Source organism: Vulpes vulpes, chromosome 5, assembly GCF_048418805.1.
Source record: "Vulpes vulpes isolate BD-2025 chromosome 5, VulVul3, whole genome shotgun sequence".
NCBI lineage: Eukaryota > Metazoa > Chordata > Mammalia > Carnivora > Canidae > Vulpes > Vulpes vulpes.
This window is the reverse complement of record NC_132784.1, coordinates 19,482,194-19,502,052: the sequence shown is the minus strand read 5'-3', so window position 1 is coordinate 19,502,052 and position 19,859 is coordinate 19,482,194.

Here is a 19,859-nt window from a genome sequence, read left to right as displayed (position 1 = left end):
CACCCAGTCACCCCATCCTCCCACTCTCCTCCTCCACAACCCTTTGTTTCTTAGAGTTGGTTGTCTCTCATGGTCTGTCTTCCTCTCATATTTTTCCCCATTCAGTTTCCCTCCTTTCCCTTATAATCCCTTTCACTGTTTCTTATATTCCACATATGAGTGAAACCATACAAGGGTTGTCTTTCTCCGACTGACTTATTTCACCCAGCATAACTCTCCAATCCCATCCACATTGAAGTAAATGGCAGGTATTCATCCTTTCTGATGGCTGAGTAATATTCCATTGTATATATAGACCACAGCTTCTTTATCCATCATCCGTCTGTTGAAGGACATTGTGGTAAGCCAGAATGTGAATGCAAACAGTCTGCTCTAGAGTCCTTAGTAATAACCTCTATATAAGTGAACCTCTGAACCAGGGGTGATTTTTACCCCAAGGGATATTTAACAGTACCTGAAGATAGTTTTGACTGTCACAACTAGGAAGGGAGAACTACTTGGCATCCAGTAGATAGAATCCAGGTATATTGGTAAACATCTATAATGTACAGAACAGCCCTACAACAAAGAAGTGTCTGGTCCAAACAGTCAACAGAGGGGAGGTTGAACACACTGCTCTATATCATACTGCCTCTGGGGTTAGTTATACCCTTCCTACAAAAAATACCATCTACAGACCAGCAGCATTTCGTCACCTAGGAGCTTGTTAGAAAAGCCCACCTCAGATATACTGAATTAGAATCTGCATTTTAATAAGATCCCCAGGTGATTAATCTGCACATCGAACTTTGAGAAGCCATGAGTTATTACTATTAGCTATCGTACTGCAAACAGTCTTTAATAAGACAAATACACATTTGTCCTATACAACTACCTCATTTCTGTGCACAGGCATAGAGTGGGAATGCTAGGAAGATGATGGAGCAAGAGAAATGGGGAGGAGGATGGACAGACTCAACAGGGATGTAATTTTAGGGCCTGGAATTCAGCAGATGTTTACCTGAAATAGCAATCTGAAGACAAGAAGTACAATCTGAGTTTATAAAAGATGGACAAAAACAACACTCAGAATCTAACTTCGTCCTCAGGACTAAGAGTAGAAGACATAGGCAGATGGCCAGGAACCATCTGGAGGGAAAAGTGGGACATGGGGGTGAGCTGCAGGATAACTGTCACAAATACACAAGCCAGCCAGGATGGCAAAGTTCTTCACATCTGGATACCAGCTATGTGGACTGAGGATTGGCCTGGTTTAAAGGCAGTAGGACAAAGAAGGCCCATTCACCTGATGAGATTTGGATGTATTTCCACCATGAAAATTAATTCAAGGAAACCCCACAGAGTGAAGTCAGGGGGACAGAAGAGAAGGCTACAATGGGGAGCTGTACCACTCAACATCTATTACAGGAAGAATTATCCTTTATAGACCACAACAGAACAGTCAGCAGGGAAGTATTATCAATCAGAAGCCTGAACAGGGCAAGATGGAGGTTGCACCTCCTATAGGAAATTAACCAGCCCCACAACTAAGCCAATGGAAAACTGTCATCACCCAGAACTCGTCCTTTCTTCTAATGGACTTCCATTTAAAACAAACTGTCCCTACTTCCTCCCTCCTATCCATAAAATATCATTCCTCACTTTTGTTATTGGTCTTGCCTGTGCTTTTGCCATAGCTTGCATGTCTCGAATTGCAATTTTCTGTTATTCCCACATAAACTCATTTTTACTGGTAAAAGACTGTTTTTTTTTAAGATTAACACCACAGAATGAGGCTTTCCCAGAGTATGTTTTTAACAGTCAATAAGGTAAAAGCGCTGCCAAAATACAAAGCTCCAACAATAATGCATCATTCTTTTAGGAAAAGCAAAGACTCCTGTCCTTTTAAGAAATACATGCACAGCAGCTAATGAAGAAGAGATGCAGAGAGAGCTCCTGCTCCCAAGTGGCCCGCAGACTTGACCACAGTCTTTTAGAAGGACATTGATGCATAAACCTTTACACAGTCTCACATTTGGAGATTTAAGACAATACTTTTGTCAAAATATGTTTCCTCCCCCACAGGCTTCTCGAAAACAATAAGCAAAATAACAATGTTTTGTGAACTTTATCAAATGTTAACTGGGAAACCCTACTGTTTTTAATTGTGCTTGAATGAATACAGACCAGGATCTGTGAATGCAAAGAAAGTGGTTTCTTACCCCCTGCCCCTGCCCTCACCCCCACCCCCTCCACTGCCCAGCCTCTAGAATCAGCTTTGTACTGATGGGTGGCTATTCCCAAAGGCAAAGGTGAGGTAAAGGCAAGATTGAAGTAGAATCCTCAGAGCCCAACCACTGTGAAAACCATTTCACGGTAAACCGAGAATTTAAAAATACTATTATTGTGGTTATCCAAATAATTTCCCTTGCCATCATTCTCTATTCTGAAATCAGCACTCTCGCTATTGCATTAAAATCAGAGGATTTGGAGATGAATGGACCGGAAAAGATTTTCTAGCAAATTGGGTTCCAAAAGTGGGGTCTTCATACTTGGGGAGAGAGGGCTACATGAGCATCAGCCAAGATCCTTTCCAAAGTCCACAGTTGCTGGGCCCCACCCCCAAGAGCTCTCCTTCAGCAGGTTTCAAAACGGCCTAAGGAATTTGTGCATCTAACTCCTCTTATCATTCTGATGCTCAGCAGGTTTAGGGAGCACTGTCAAGTTTAACTTCCCCATTTCACAAATCAAGAAAGTGAGAACCAGACAATGAATTCATTATAATGCCAGAACTAGCATCTTGATCTCCAGGCTTAATGTATTTTGATGACCTAATCCTATCTTTTTTTTTTTTATTTGATCAACAGTGCATCATAGTAAAATACAATGACTCAGAGTATGATCCACCAAATGCAGAAGAATCCAGAATTTGGAGCTAGGATCTCTTCTATTTTTTTCTACTTCCCATTCCTACTCATTTTAATCCAGGTGAAGATGAAGCAGCCTCCCTGATACTACTAAACACCAGCCTCCTGGACTTCACAGGATGAGGAGAGGAATGCTTCTTAAGAAACAGTCTGCAAATTTGTTGTGTAATCAATGATGTTCCATAATTGTATTTTCTCCCTTTTGATCTCTTATGGCTTTATTGTTCTTGAATTCTCAAGGAATCTCCAGTTATACCCCAAAGAAAAAACGGCATTATTATAACTTGGGGACAAAGTTACCTCCATGGCCCTATTGACTGGTCAGCTCCAACTATCCTAATTGCCTTTTTACCTACATCTATACATACTTTTTAAAGAGGAAGTTGATTTTAAGAACATATGCACTGTTTTTCTTTCATTTCCCTTCATGATTTAAGAAGCGATTCATCTAACTTATTCACAAAACAAATAGCATTAAGAAGGAAAAGGTGCAAAAGTTAAGATAGTGATTGTTTTGTCTTCTTTGAGAAGCAAAGGATAAAACAAAGAAAAACCCCAAAGAGGTTTTGTGTGTGTGTATGTGTTTTTAAGGAAAGGCTCACTCCTGTTTGTGAAAATATGTCCAAATTCTGGCTGAATTATTTTAGCTCACTGCTTTGCTCTGGGATACAGGTGTACTGTCATTATGTCTATTTCTTTTTCGGGCATTAAGATTTAAAGAAGGGCAGGTAATCCTATGAGCCATGGCTTCCCTGCACAATATGCCTGCTGTTTAGTCCAGAAACTTTATACTCTCTTTTGGTATCTTAATCGCCACATTATTTTCCCTGGTATTATCACGTTAACAATGTGTTTATAAAACATTCAAAGCATATAATACCTTGTTTTCTCCATCTTTCAAAACTGTATAAGCTATAGGGCTACATGGTGTCCTGCCACCTCTGGGAAGCACTCTAGAATCTTCCAGATTCTATTCTTCCTACATATCTGGCATCAAACTTATCTATGCCTTTTCTACACAAAGTGTAGCATCAGCCTCACCTGGAAGCTTGTTAGAAATGCAGAATTTTGGCCCCACCTTAGACCTACTATATCAAATTCTACATTTTACTAAGATCCCCAAGTGATTCATATGTTCATTCAAGTTTGAGAAGCAGTGCTCTATGCCATGTAAGTCTTTGTTAGAGTCTGCTTCAAATCTTTTGTCTCCTCCAACTCAATTCATATAACTTACAGAGAGCAACTTTTGTGTTCTCTCAGCATTTGGTGCCATGTAAGTCTATGATGGGGCTTAAGATAATACTTGTGTAGCAGATACAGGTGGGGGGCCTCTCCAATAGCTCTTTCTCACCTCAAATCTTGTTAATAGTACCTAGACTTCAATCAGGTAAGCATGTTCAGGTGCCCCTAAAGTAAGTGGGGTCCAGTCCCAGGCCCATTGACAAATCACAATTCATTAATGCTGATCATGGTAATCCCACTTCTTTTCCCAATGACTGGGGAGCAGAGTGTATGGGAATGAAGTGTAATTCTAGCCAAGGTACTTTTGAAGAATAGGCCCTGGGAAAGGTTTCATAACAATGACAAGGGATAAAGTATTAAAAAGCCCCATTTTCTGATTCGGGATATTTCTTGATGAAGATGTGCTTAAAATTAAAGAAACCATCTTGTGAAGAGGGTTAGCCCAAGAGAATACTCACAATTGTTGAATGGGAAGTTGGAAGGACCTGGATTTCTACTGCATCACCATGCCACTCAATTCATCAACCTTGGACTTGCTTTACCTCCAGACCTCCTGTCACGTGACCTATAAATCATCTTATTAAGCCATCTGAATTGGATTTTCATTACCTGGAATGCTAAATATTCTAACTCATAAAGCTATAAACTAAAATAAGGACCAATAATTAGGCATGTACAGTCACCCTTTACATATATTATCTCATGTGATTATTATGTCAGTTCTATGCTAAAGACACCATTGTCCCCAACATACTGACATGGAAACTAAAATTCAGAGAGATGAAGAATTCCAAGGTTTAGAATTTGAACCCAGGTTTGCCAGATCTAAGAGCTCAGGCATCTTTTTCCATTCTCCTTCCATGGTTTGACTGGTTAATAGCCATGATAATGTACCATGATCTTTGGGAGGATTATGTGCCAGCTTGGATGGGAAGGGGAGTCCTTTATAGGTTTTCTTGAGAGTGGTTTATTATTTGCTTTACTGATGACGCTGCATGGGTTATTTAAAATGGGAATAGTCTCATTCTACAAAACTCTATTCCCAAAGAGTCCTGCAGCATGCCAAGCAGGTTCAAGATGAATAAAATGAAGCTCCTAGTTTGCAGAACTATTCATTGCAAAGAGATGTTGTGTTATAAAATTAATGAATCCTTCCAAGAGAGTTGATAACAATGAACTGATAGCCAATTCCTGACATGTACACATGGGTCTGAAGGGAGATGAAACCTCTACAAGTAGAGCCAGAGGGAACCATAAATACTGTACTTCTTTTAATCTTCCAGTTCACTTTGAAAGTATGTGGCTCAGCTTTCAAATTTGCCCAATTTAGGAGAGCATCTGCATTCATTTGTTCAGATGTTTTGTCAGAAAGAGGAGCTAAAAAATATCCAAATATGTGGAAGCTTCCAAAAACACTTCCTAAATATTTCATTCACCATTCCCACATGATGGAGTGGTAAAGACACAGTCCTTGAAATGAGGTCAACAGTTTACTCAGGCTAGACTCCAAAATTATAAAAGATGAAAGGCCTTTTGACCATTCCTTAGCTCCCAAGGTAGTATCATTCTTATTCTTAGAAATGTCATTTCCTGGGTAAATACAGATACATTATGAGCACCAATGTTTTTGAAATAAAAGGAGAATACATGCTTAGACACAATTACCAACATTAAAGGGAAGCAGCTACCTTTCCACCAGAACAAGGCCCTGTCCTCACTCAAAATGAATGTCTTGGGACACTGGCCCTCTACTCTCCATGCGCAAGCTATCCTTGGAAGGTCACCCTATGTGAACAGAACACTAAACCTAGCTCTTAATTAGGTTATTTAGTCAATACAGTGGAAAATTCAGTCCCTGTGGTTACATAATGCATGTAAACAATGTTTGTCTTTTTTTTTTATTTTGATGTTAAAATCTCTCAAATTTGTTGTTAGAAGTGACCAATTATTTCAGTTAAAAGAAACGAACTAATAATTCTGTGCAGACACAGGCATTGCTAATTAACTCTGAAAATGGTGTTAATTCACTCAGCATTTTATCCAAAAATATTCTACTTGAGCTTCTTAAAATAAGGATTCCAACTCATTATTGTGAGAATCAGAAAACTGTGTCTCTATCTCAAGTCAATAGAAAAGAATGAAAAGGACTTATTTCAGTATTTCATCTTCTGATTGAATTTCTGAGTTTCACACGGGCATTTCTAGTAATTAGGAGGAAGACAAAAGATGTCCAGGAATAGAGGAAAATGAACCACCCTAACTGCTAAAGTTGATCATGGACTACCAGTTTTGTTGTTAATGCAACTAAAGAAATTTAATTTTTCTTCCTAATTAAAAGTTGATTTAAACCCATCTTTTTTGATAGGTCAATCTGTCCAGTTTGTTAAAGAAGACCTATGATATGATTGATGATTTTTATATATTTTTAGAAGAGAATCTCCAAAATATTAAGCAATCATATCATGGTCAATTCTTTTAAACTATAGACATTTAATGAAGTTAAAATCTTGAATTTATAATCATTTTTAAAAAATACTTATTCATTACTGTACTGAAATCATACGGATAGACATTTTTACTTAAATAGAATATAAAAATGTATATTTTTATAAATGCATATATTGCATTTATTTATTTTAAGTATAAAATAAAAGTATTTTAAGTATAAATGCATCTTATTGAAAGTAAAGCATGTTATCTTTAACATACACATACCTATGACATTATAATAAAAATGTAACTCTGTGGGAATTAAGGACTTGTGATGAGCACTGGGTGATGTATGGAATTGTTGAATCATTACATAGTACACTTGAAACTAATTTAACACTGTATGTTAAATGGAATTTAAAATAAAATATAATTCAAAACATAATTCTAAATATACTATACGTAAGACACAAAGCAACCAAAGAATTAGAAATCCTAAAATCATAATTTCTGTTCCTTTTGCACAGATTATATCATAACAACAAAAAAATTTCAACGGTGGCACAGCATTAAAAAAAGAGACAAAAGTTTTTACATGCTATTTTCAACTAATCTTTAGCTCTTATTCTCATGAAATAATGACAGCCTATCACCTTAAAATTTTTCACTAAGTAGTATAAGATCATGACTTTTTCATTATTTAGGTAATATATGCTGCTTTCTCAGACATATGTAATTATATGTTTGCAAAGATTTTTTTTTTAATGGTGAGCCTATCATATTAGAGTGAATCTTTATTCTCTTGATACAATGGTCAAAGCAAAGCTGAAAGGCAGTTGGGTAACAGTCTCAAATTTTCCCTCATTGTGAATGTTGCTTCCAATGCCTATAGCTTCTGGCAGCACACACTTACAGACTTTATAGAAATACAGAAGTCCTTTATAGCAGCTTACCAGAAAACCTGTGAAGGCTAATATTACATTGACTATTCTTATAGGTGAATAAAGGTTATCTTCTGGAGAAGACAAAAAGCGGCTATAAATGTGAATTCTAATAGCTATGGAGGTAGGAGAATGGAAAGTATCTCTCTCTCCTTTTAAAATCATTTTCCATCAGTCAGTAAAGATTAAACAATCTTTTGGTTCAAAAAAAATTTGTAAAGAGGGCTCTTTTCTGAAGAGACCTACAATTCAAGACATCTATATTTCATTTTCCTCCTCTAGTTAAAGATTTGCTGACCAACCTAAATCCAAGAAGTTCTGTTCTTGGAGTTCTGCTTTAGGAGAATGGTTTACACAATATTAAAAAGTGAGAAGAGACAGCAAACATGATCTACTCCAGTAGTTTTTATTACATTTCAAGGTTGGGAACCTTCTGGGTTCTTTTTATTTCCCCAAACCTTGACAGCTGATGTGATATGAGAACAAGGTTCAAAGGATGTGCAGCAGGAACAGTGAAACATGCCTGCTATGACCAACAGATCCTTGAACTCTCACGTGAAATTCAGTTTATTGCCTTTTAAGTACATTTTATACTTTACTGATGTGCGTCTCTTCCCAACTCAGCACATGGTGTGACCACCTTATTCAGTTCTCATGGACATCCTCCAGCCTCTCAGACCCCCCTGTGTGCCAATGCACTCTCTGGTGACCCTATCCCATGCCTGAGCCACTGTAACATCTAGTTTTCTGAACCATCAGCTTCACTGGAATGCAACCTGACAGTGCTGCACACTGCGCCCAAGCGCCACACTCCTCCCTTCCTGCCCACCACTGCCTGTGAGCCATTAGTGGTGATGTCAACCACATATATGTCAATTTGACTGGCCAAGAAGTGCCTGGATTAAACATATTTCTGGGTGTGTCTGTGAGGGTGTTTTTGGATGAGATTAGCATTTAAATCCATGGACTCAGTAAAGTAGATTACCATCCCCAGCATGGGTAAGCATCATCCAATCCCTTGAGGACTGCACAGAACAAAATGCAGAGGAAGGAGAGATTCACCTCTTTTTTTCCTGTTTCAGTGTTGATCTGGGGCATCTCATATTTTCTCATACCCTCAGACTTGGAATTACATTATCATTGCCCTGTTGTCAGGCCTTCAGATACTCACCAAATTATACCACTAGCTTTCCTGAGTCTCTAGCTTATAGATGGCAGACTGTGGGACTTCTCAATCTCCATAATTATATGAGCCAATCCCTCAAGCTAAATCTCTTTTATAACCTATTGGTTCTGTTTCTCTGGAGATTCCTGATAGCATGCTTCCCTTCTTAGACAAATTTGAAAAACATTTCATAAGGCTCTCCAGAAGGTCCTGACAAGACTGACTATGTCACCTGTAGCAGTGGCCCACTCAGCCACTGATATTAGTTTTCCTCCTTCCCTTTTTCATTTTCCCAGTCCCGAGTGCATTCCCTAGACTCACTTCCCAAATCATCTACCCATACCCAAGGCTCTGACTCAGGCTCCATTTTGAGGAGGACTCAGTCTAAGACATGGAGAACTTCATGATCATACCATGGTTACCTGTGAACAACAGCTCGCCATGAACTAGTTTATTTACTCAAAAAGCTGACAGACTGAAATAAGAAAATTAACACTGAGTAATAGAGTGGGGATGTACATAGGATTCAAATCCAGATCTGCTAGAGACTCAACATTGCCTTTCATGCAATACTGTTTAGAACAATATTCTGCAGACAATGAGAATGTGGCATCAACTAGACATTACATTTCAACGTGCTCCAAAGTTGTTGAGGTATTTCCTAATATAGACAAAAATAACTACTATCTATTGAGGGATTTCTATATGCCAAGTTCTGTGCACATCTGTGATTTCATTTCATCTTTACAACAAACATGTGAAATAAGCCATTTTTCCTCATTTTTGAGTTACAATGCCTGCCAAATAAATAGATAGTACTTGTTTACTGAATTAATGGAACTGAAATAAAGTTTGGAAACTATAGATATGTTACTTCTTTTCACTTTCTTTCAGAAAAATGAAGTGGACCTCATGCTCACAAATTTCCTGAAAATTTCCACTTTGTTCTTTGACAACATATTCTGGTGCCTCCAGAACAAAGAGAGACATATTTTCAAAGCACAAGCTAGTAGTATCTTCAAAGGAGGAATAAAAATGTTGGATTCACTCAAGGAGATTAGTATCGTAGAATTATGGAGTCATGGTGAACCTCAGGAGGTTATCTAGTTTATAACCTTGCCTCCAGGCAGAACTACAACAAAGCTAACAAGAACACATTTCTGTCTGTGTTTGCAGGTCAAATCTTATTATAACCAGGATAATCCCAATCTCCAAATGATTAAAAGATCCCTCTGATCCAACAATTGGCCAGTTTATTTCACACAGTGCTTGATAAGGCAAAATTTTAACAAGAAACATTGCAATGGGCCAGAAAATGAAAACTTAAATGGGAAGAGAATTTCAAAAAGCTACATGAAGGCCAAAGATTCTGGGCACCTAGATTTGCATCCACATGTTCATTTTATTTTTTTGAAACTGCAAACCCTGGACTCTAAGAGAAATTAAAGAGCAAAGAAATCCTGAAACTATAAAACTTCATTACACCAATAAAATAAATATCTATTTCTTATAGGTCAGGAGTAAACGATCATCATTACATGTACTCCTTTATTGGATTAATAAACATGGTCTTGTTCAAGAGCCTCTGGGCAAATGTACAATAAAAATGTGAACAAGAAAAGGAAGAGAAGGATAATATCTTTGAGCACCTTCTAACCCAGCAAGTGAGTTACTTTGTACACTTTTTCCATTAAAAAAAAAAAGCAAAGATCATTTATGAAAATAGGATGATAACAACAGGGCCTGAAGTGCATGTGTCAGAATTCCATTATACTCTAGCTCATTATTAGATGCTTTCTGCATACAGCAGGGGTCAAGATACCTCAACTGCATCCAGCAAAGCACAGCATCAGGTTTTCTCACAGTATCAGGCTTATGAAAACAGAGTCAAATCTCTTCATTCACTACAAATGAAGGAAAATAATGAATTAACTTAATTGACTAGCTAATTTATTAAATAAAGATATCCTAAACTACTGCATCGAGGATGAAGATGCTGATTTTGTGGAGAGTCAGCTGTACAGTGATAGTAGAGATGGCTTTTCCATAATGAACTGGCATAAAAATAGCATTAGTTTTCCCATTCCCCCTCATGCTTGGATCCCACAGGCGCTTATAGTGCCGCCTCTGTTATTCAGAACAAGACACTGGTGTATCCAGTATCATATATTCCATGTGTCCTTAGCCTCTGCCCTTTCTATTTGTAACCATCCCTGCTTGAGCCACATACCCAATTAAGGATCAGTGCAGGCTACAGGGCTATTCTGGCTATCAGAAACCCCTAGGACATGTGTCCTCTGGAAAACTAAACATAGTTGTTATTGCTGATGTTATTGTTTTAATTTTAATAATTTCATCTGGACATCTTCCTTAAAAATGTGTTTCTACTTTAATATAAGATATAGTATAGCATTAGTATTATAGTACAGTACAGTATTAGTATTATAGTATAATATAATGCAGTATAGTATTAGCATAGTACAGCATATTAACATCTTCTAGAAGAATATACTGAATGTATTTCTGTATTAGTGAGGTAAATAATGCTAGCTGCTGTGACAAATACCAGCAGACAAATCCTGGAAGCTCAATATAAAAACTGTTTAGGACAGCCCGGGTAGCTCAGCAGTTTAGCGCCACCTTCAGCCCAGGGCCTGATCCTGGAGACCCGGGATCGGGTCCCACATAGGGCTCCCTGCATGGAGCCTGCTTCTCCCTCTGCCTGTGTTTCTCTCTCTCTCTCTCTCATAAGTAAATAAAAAATTTAAAAAACCTTTACTTTTCAGGACTATCTCATCTAATTCACGACTGCAGCAGGTAGGTTCCCAGACTCATTGCATGTTGTGCCATGTGTTGTCAGCTCCAGTCAGTGGAAAGGGAAAGAGAAGGTAGAAGGGGTACAACAGCTTCTAAAAGTTTTGAATATGAGGGGTGCCTGAGTGGCTCATCAGTTAAGCTTCCAACTCTTTTTTTTTTTTAATTAATTTTTATTGGTGTTCAATTTACCAACATACAGAAAAACACCCAGTGCTCATCCCGTCAAGTGTCCATCTCAGTGCCCGTCACCCATTCCCCTCCAACACCCGCCCTCCTCCCCTTCCACCACCCCTAGTTCGTTTCCCCGAGTTAGGAGTCTTTATGTTCTGTCTCCCTTCCTGATATTTCCCAACATTTCTTTTCCCTTCCTTTATATTCCCTTTCACTATTATTCATATTCCCCAAATGAATGAGAACATACACTGTTTGTCCTTCTCCGATTGACTTATTTCACTCAGCATAATATCCTCCAGTTCCATCCACGTTGAAGCAAATGGTGGGTATTTGTCGTTTCTAATTGCTGAGTAATATTCCATTGTATACATAAACCACATCTTCTTTATCCATTCATCTTTCGATGGACACCGAGGCTCCTTCCACAGTTTGGCTATTGTGGCCATTGCTGCTAGAAACATCGGGGTGCAGGTGTCCCGACGTTTCATTGCATCTGAATCTTTGGGGTAAATCCCCAACAGTGCAATTGCTGGGTCGTAGGGCAGGTCTATTTTTAACTCATTGAGGAACCTCCACACAGTTTTCCAGAGTGGCTGCACCAGTTCACATTCCCACCAACAGTGTAAGAGGGTTCCCTTTTCTCCGCATCCTCTCCAACATTTGTGGTTTCCTGCCTTGTTAATTTTCCCCATTCTCACTGGTGTGAGGTGGTATCTCGTTGTGGTTTTGATTTGTATTTCCCTGATGGCAAGTGATGCAGAGCATTTTCTCATGTGCTTGTTGGCCATGTCCATGTCTTCCTCTGTGAGATTTCTCTTCATGTCTTTTGCCCATTTCATGATTGGATTGTTTGTTTCTTTGGTGTTGAGTTTAATAAGTTCTTTATAGATTTTGGAAACTTGCCCTTTATCTGATACGTCATTTGCAAATATCTTCTCCCATTCTGTAGGTTGTCTTTTAGTTTTGTTGACTGTATCCTTTGCTGTGCAAAAGCTTCTTATCTTGATGAAGTCCCAATAGTTCATTTTTGCTTTTGTTTCTTTTGCCTTTGTGGATGTATCTTGCAAGAAGTTACTGTGGCCGAGTTCAAAGAGGGTGTTGCCTGTGTTCTCTTCTATGATTTTGATGGACTCTTGTCTCACATTTAGATCTCTCATCCATTTTGAGTTTATCTTTGTGTATGGTGAAAGAGAGTGGTCCAGTTTCATTCTTCTGCATGTGGATGTCCAATTTTCCCAGCACCATTTATTGAAGAGACTGTCTTTCTTCCAATGGATAGTCTTTCCTCCTTTATTGAATATTAGATGACCATACATTTCAGGATCCACTTCTGGGTTCTCTATTCTGTTCCATTGATCTATATGTCTCATTAGATGCAGAGAAAGCATTTGACAAAATACAGCATCCATTCCTGATCAAAACCCTTCAGAGTGTTGGGATAGAGGGAACTTTCCTCAACATCTTAAAGGCCATTTACGAAAAGCCCACAGCAAATATCATTCTCAATGGGGAAGCACTGGGAGCCTTTCCCCTAAGATCAGGAACAAGACAGGGATGTCCACTCTCACCACTGCTGTTCAACATAGTTCTGGAAGTCCTCGCCTCAGCAATCAGACAACAAAAAGACATTAAAGGCATTCAAATTGGCAAAGAAGAAGTCAAACTCTCCCTCTTCGCCGATGACATGATACTCTACATAGAAAACCCAAAAGCCTCCACCCCAAGATTGCTAGAACTCATACAGCAATTTGGTGTGGCAGGATACAAAATCAATGCCCAGAAATCAATGGCATTTCTATACACTAACAATGAGACTGAAGAAAGAGATATTAAGGAGTCAATCCCATTTACAATTGCACCCAAAAGCATAAGATACCTAGGAATAAACCTAACCAAAGAGGTAAAAGATCTATATCCTAAAAACTATAGAACACTTCTGAAAGAAATTGAGGAAGACACAAAGAGATGGAAAAATATTCCATGCTCATGGATTGGCAGAATTAATATTGTGAAAATGTCAATGTTACCCAGGGCAATTTATACGTTTAATGCAATCCCTATCAAAATACCATGGACTTTCTTCAGAGAGTTAGAACAAATTATTTTAAGATTTGTGTGGAATCAGAAAAGACCCCGAATAGCCAGGGGAATTTTAAAAAAGAAAACCATAGCTGGGGGCATCACAATGCCAGATTTCAGGTTGTACTACAAAGCTGTGGTCATCAAGACAGTGTGGTACTGGCATAAGCTTCCAACTCTTAATTTCAGCTCAGGCCATGATTTCAGGGTCATGGGATTGAGCCCCACATGGGTCTCTGTGCTCAGCATGGAGTCTGCTTGAGATTCTTTCTCCCTCTCCTTCTTCTCCTAACCTTGCTTGCTAAATAAGTAAGTAAGTAAGTAAGTAAGTAAGTAAATAAATAAATAATCTTTTTAGAAAAATCCTGAATAGAAGTGCCATTCACCACTGGGAATCAGGATGTGACTGGTATAGCCAGAGGCCATATCTAGATGCCAGGAGGGTTGGAAATTCAGCCCCTGATTACACAGTCATTTCCAGCTAAAATTCATTTGGATGATGCAAATGAACTGCATTAGGCAAATAGCCATCTCTCTTACATTGTTCTAGAGCATACCTGTAAAAGACTTTCCCTCTTGGTGTTTTTGTTTTGTTTTGTTTTGTTTTGTATATTTCCCTCTTGTTTTTTGGCTGGGTTTCAGATAGGTGAAATTTGCTATGTGGCTGATATTTAATGAAAGGGTAATCTCTCTACTTACTATGCTTGCTTTACTCACAGACACACATTCATGTCTCAAGTTCTTGTCTACTTGGTAAAATTTTTAGCCAATATCTTAGTGGTTACTCTTCTTTCTGCTCCTAGATCCTTAGCTATATAATACCAAATGATTAATATTGAAATTTCCAAAGAAAGTTGATCACTCAAATGTGTGCTTATATGTAGACCCACCCTGTCTCTAATAAGATCTATGTCTTTTATCCCTCTGAATCTATCATAGCTTCCAAGGTTGAGACAATTAACTTATTTATTAAACAAATATTTATTGAGCACCTACTATGCATAAGATACGGTGCTAGGCTGTGGGATTCCTAAACCTATGTAAAATGCAGTCCCTACTCCCAAAGCATTTATTAGTAACATAAAGAATAAATACAGTCCTTCCTAAATTTTCTTTCTCCTTTCTCTTTTCCCTCAAAGAAACAAAAAACAAAAAACCCTCCCAAATACTTATTTAGAAATCAGGTCCAGTAGAGGGCAGCACACACACATATACACGTCCACTAGCACCCCTGCACCCCAATAAATCTAGCTAAGTAGATAGAACAAAGTGAAGTTCCTTACATAGTACCCAGTGCATGGTAGGTTTGCAATTGATTCTCAAGGAAAAAAAAAAAATGGACATAGAGTAGCAAGGAAAAGAGCATTTACAAACAAGGAGACGCACCTTAAATAAAATTAGTATTCTAAAAGATAACAAAGAACAACCTAATTTATTCCTCATGTCTTAGTAATTGTTGCAAAAACACAGGAAACATAGAATGCAGTAAAAATCCACTTATAGTGAAAATGCTCTATAATTCAGCTCTATTATCATATTACTGTTTGATTTGTTTTCTCTGAACTCTGATACAGCTATGAAAATGAGAAAATCAAGTGTAACATTTTTTCATCAGTGAAAATAGAGATAGATGCAACCTAATTATTAAAACTGTCATGTACCTTAGTCACCCACATGCTTAAATTGTCCAGTTCTCCAGTACATTTTAACCATAAAACAGAGCAAGAGATAAGCACTAACTCATTAACATTGTATGAAATTATTCAGTTTATTAATAAAAGAATCACTGTAAGAGAGCCTTGTGAGTACATAAGGGAGATTTACAACTGACATTTGCAGGAAAAAAAAAAATGTGTAAATTTGCTGTTTATAAATTGAGAGCAAAAGTTTTTTCTCCCTGTAAAGAGTCTATATACATAGGTTATGTATTGTGTTGTAATTATGGTCTTCAAACCAGAGAATTGCTAAATTAGCACATCTAATGAAATCAATATGTTCTGAGGCTCAAAGAACCTTTGTGAGGAGGTCTGCAAGGAAAAGTACTAAGCATGGCATAGCTGCCTTTTGTATCCATAGATTGCTGATTCATCACCTCTAAGTAGATGCCTACTGATTGAACATCTATTACTGAGAGAGTAAGTATGGCATAATATTAACAAGTTTACTCATTCCTACTTTAATTAAAAGGAAAAAATCCCTTTCATTTGAGAGTAGCAAAGTTTTGTTGGCAACATTAGTAGTAGAAATGTCTTTTCCCTCCTCTTTCCTAGATGAGAGCAACTGAGAGGAACAAACAAAAATTAGAAAGACAAAAATGTCGGATAGAAAAAAATAAGGCAACTCTGGGTCACATAAGATATTTTATCCTTCTTCCACTAAGGTTGTAGCCCACCAGATTTTCACCCTGACATTTGGGTTTTTTAATACTGTATTGGGTGTCAGAGTAAACATTTGTCATGCTTTCAGATCAATTGAGAAAAAAAAAATCAATACTTTAAAAGAGTACGTGTCAAAATGCCCCTACCCCTTTCCCACTTTGAACTTTCTCAAGCTCTAAAAAGTTTCTGTCAATTTCTCCCTTCTGAAATCTAAGTGCTCCTCCCACCCTGCCCACAAGTCTTGCATTTCATCAATTCTTGAAAATGAAAAAAAAAAAAAAAAAACCAACACATACACAAAACAACAAAAACCACTAGTCACTGTAAGTTGGTTGGTAAAGGGAAGAAGAGAGTTTCTAACAGATTATTTTCCCTGGTAATGATAATTTCCTGAGGTGTAATTCTTGTAAATATATGCATTTTGGAAGTAGGTGCCCTGCACAGGGAGGTCTGAGCTGGGCCAGGAGGACACATTCATAACTGCACTCATTTGTATGCTAGAAGGGAGAAAATAACTAGGAAGTGCTGCTCCCATAGCACTTTTCCTTACCAGACTTAGTTTAAACAGTGGAATCTACTGAGTTTGATTTTATGAATGTCCTATAAAGAGTGCATTTCCCCAAAAGTGATTCAAGAAAAGGGTGGATTCTCACTGGCTCCTGAATTCGCCATGTTCTCACTTGTGTTGGAAGTCTGAGGAAGTTAAGTTTATTGCCCTTGCTAAAGATCTTCATATTAAGGATTCTCAAGCTTTATACTTTCTCACTGGAAGCACAGATCAATTCTGTAGAGTTGCCTACCCTTGCCCTGCTTCCAGATAGTGATAGTAAATGAGTATCACTCTATAGTATGCACACTACTTCCTTATATGAATGCTTGTGTGAGGCACAGAAGTACTGTGACACAGGCATGCTATCTTTGCCAAATGGTGAATTGTAAAACATACCAAAAACAGATCAACCTTCACTCTGCCAGTCATTAGGCATGTCGTTACATGCTGCCTTGTGCTTCTACTGGCTGCTTTGTGTGTGTTTTTTCTCTCCAACTGGCTTGTAGAATCTTTCAAAGATCATATCTTTGATATATTTTTGTATCACCCTCAGCTCTAGCACAATGTCGAATAAAAATAAATGTTCAATAAATGAGAGAATGAGAAAAAATGAAAAGATGCATGAACAAAGAATGACTCATTAGGGAAGAAGCCATTACAATTTATCCTGAGAAGTATAAAGCCAGAACTTTTGAGTATAAAGTAATGTGGTTCCATGTCTAGGCTGAATCCCTGCCCATTCAATTTTGGGCTTTAATGGCTTTCACAATATGAAGTAGGGATGGAGCATAAGTGATATCTTTTTCCTCTGTCGGGCTTCTCTCCTTAACTTCAGGATACCTATTTGGCCACTTTCTCCACTCTCTGTAAAAAGTCCTCCTTGCCCAAGCTTGAAGATCGGTCCTTCCTCTGAATTTCCATAATATCTGTAGTCAAGCCAGCACTCAGTCATCCACTAGATTATTTTCTTAATTCATTTTTGGACAATTTTGTTTCTCAACTTAGACTGCCTTCTATTTCCTTTTCAATCTCCCAGGGTAGTTAACATAGTAGTAGAGTCATGTAATGGACATTTAATAATATTTTTATTTGGATAATGGTTTTATTCATTCATGCATTCAACAAAGATTGTCAAATACCTACCCTGTACCAAGGATTGTTCTGAGCATAGAGATACAGCGGTAAACAAAACAAAGCCATTGCCTTCATGAAGCTTATTTTCTAGTGGTAGGAGATGTACATAAACAGATAAGCAAATATCTAGTAGGACAAATGGTGAGAAATGCTTACTTACTTAGAAATCAGATGTGGAATGGGAGGAGCAGGAAAGGAGTGAAGGAAGATGCGGAGGTTTTGGTCTGGATGACTAGCAGATGGGATTGATTTTAGCTAAACTGGAGAAGACTGTGGAAGCAATAGCATCAAGGAAAAAAAAAACACCAGTGAATTTTTATTCATATTTCATTTTAGGTGCCTACTAAATGCAAAGGACAGCATCCAACTGTGTTTCCGTATCGAACTTCAGACTATAAATATAAATATGAGGATCCACAGTCTATAATGTTATTTTAAGCCATTAAGAGTAGATGAGATCATTTAGGGAATCAGTGTAGCTAAAAAGCAGAACTGAAAAGACTGAGCCTTGAGGCCATATTTATTTTGATGTCAGGGAGATGAGAAACAAGGAAACAAGCAAGGAAGAGTAAGAAGGACAAGGAGATAGGAGAACTAAAAAAGACCAATGAAAGTTTTATCAGAAAAAGTGTTTCAAGAAGGAAGAAGTTATCAGCTGGGTCGAATCCTGCTGATAGATGGAGCAAGGTGAGGATTTAAGACTGGATCAGGCAACATGGAGGTCATTAGTGACCCTGACAAAAGCATGTTTGCTGGAGTGGTGCCAAGCCTGGTCACAAATGGGTTCAAGAGATAATAGGAAGAAGGGGATTGAAGTTAAGGAAGGGAAGAGGTTGCTGGATATAGACTATAATTTACAATTAATCTTTCTACAGAGATAACCAAAATGCAATAATGCTGTGTGTGTGATGTGTACTATGCAGTCAAGGAGGACTTTTAAAAAATATGTAGTACATGTTTACTCACTGATGGGAAAAATCCAGGAGAACAGGAAAAATTGATGACCCAGAATAAAATGTACATATTCTACAAATACCCATTGGCTAGAGAATGTGCAATATTTAGCCTTTTGTGTAAATAGGGCAGGGGACCTAGCATTGTGCCTTAAAAATTGTTCCTCAGTTATTTATTCTCATTTTGGTACCTGGGTTTTGTTATTGGTTTCCATTTGTTTGGTACACTTGATAGAATCAGGACATTCCTTTTCATCACTTTTGTTCCTTTTTGTGCTTTTATTTTGTGTCATGCTGTCTCAAAACATTGCTTTTCATAAGAAGGAGAATCAACAGGGTAAAACACAGGCACCAGCTCTATAAGACTGTTGATCGAGCTGCTTCCTAGACTACTGAGGCTCTCACAGACTAGTTTCAGTTTGAACAAACTTTGTTCCGGGTTGCCAAGAAAACTTTTCTGTGTCCTAAGAGCCAGGCTTTGAGAGATTGTGTTCTTCCTGGGTTTATGGATTGTTGGGTTTGCATTTGGAGAAGGACAAATATCAGGGTGGGTGCACAAATTGCCACTCCTGTTGGGGGTGTCTAAGTCTCAAGGTTCTCCTCGAAGAAAAACTCTCATCGTAATCTGAATTCTTATGTCTATTTTTCTAGATGGCATAACTTTTCCAAGGATGATTTGGGCCTTCAGGGGCAGCTCTAGGAAACACTTCAAATGGACAAAATTGTTCATATGAGAAGCATTTTAGGAAAGAAAGAGAACATTACTTAGTCTCAAATGGCAGCGGTTTTTTTTTATTGGTAGACAGAGGCCTCCAAATTCTGATCAAACGTAGCTTCACTAAAATATCTTTGACCAAGCTAATGAGCAATTTGACAGACTTAAGCACCAAAAACTAGACTCATTTCCTAGTAGTTCCTCCCTCTACTGGCCTCCCTACATCCAGCTCTCCAGCTTCCCGCCTGGCCTCCATTCTCTCTCCCCTACCTCTATGAATGCCTCTCTTCTTCCCCTTGCCCAGACTTCCTACTTTTTCCCAGTGTTTCTCCTAAGATTCCAAAATGCTGACTGCCTCTGAAAATCCATCTTCCT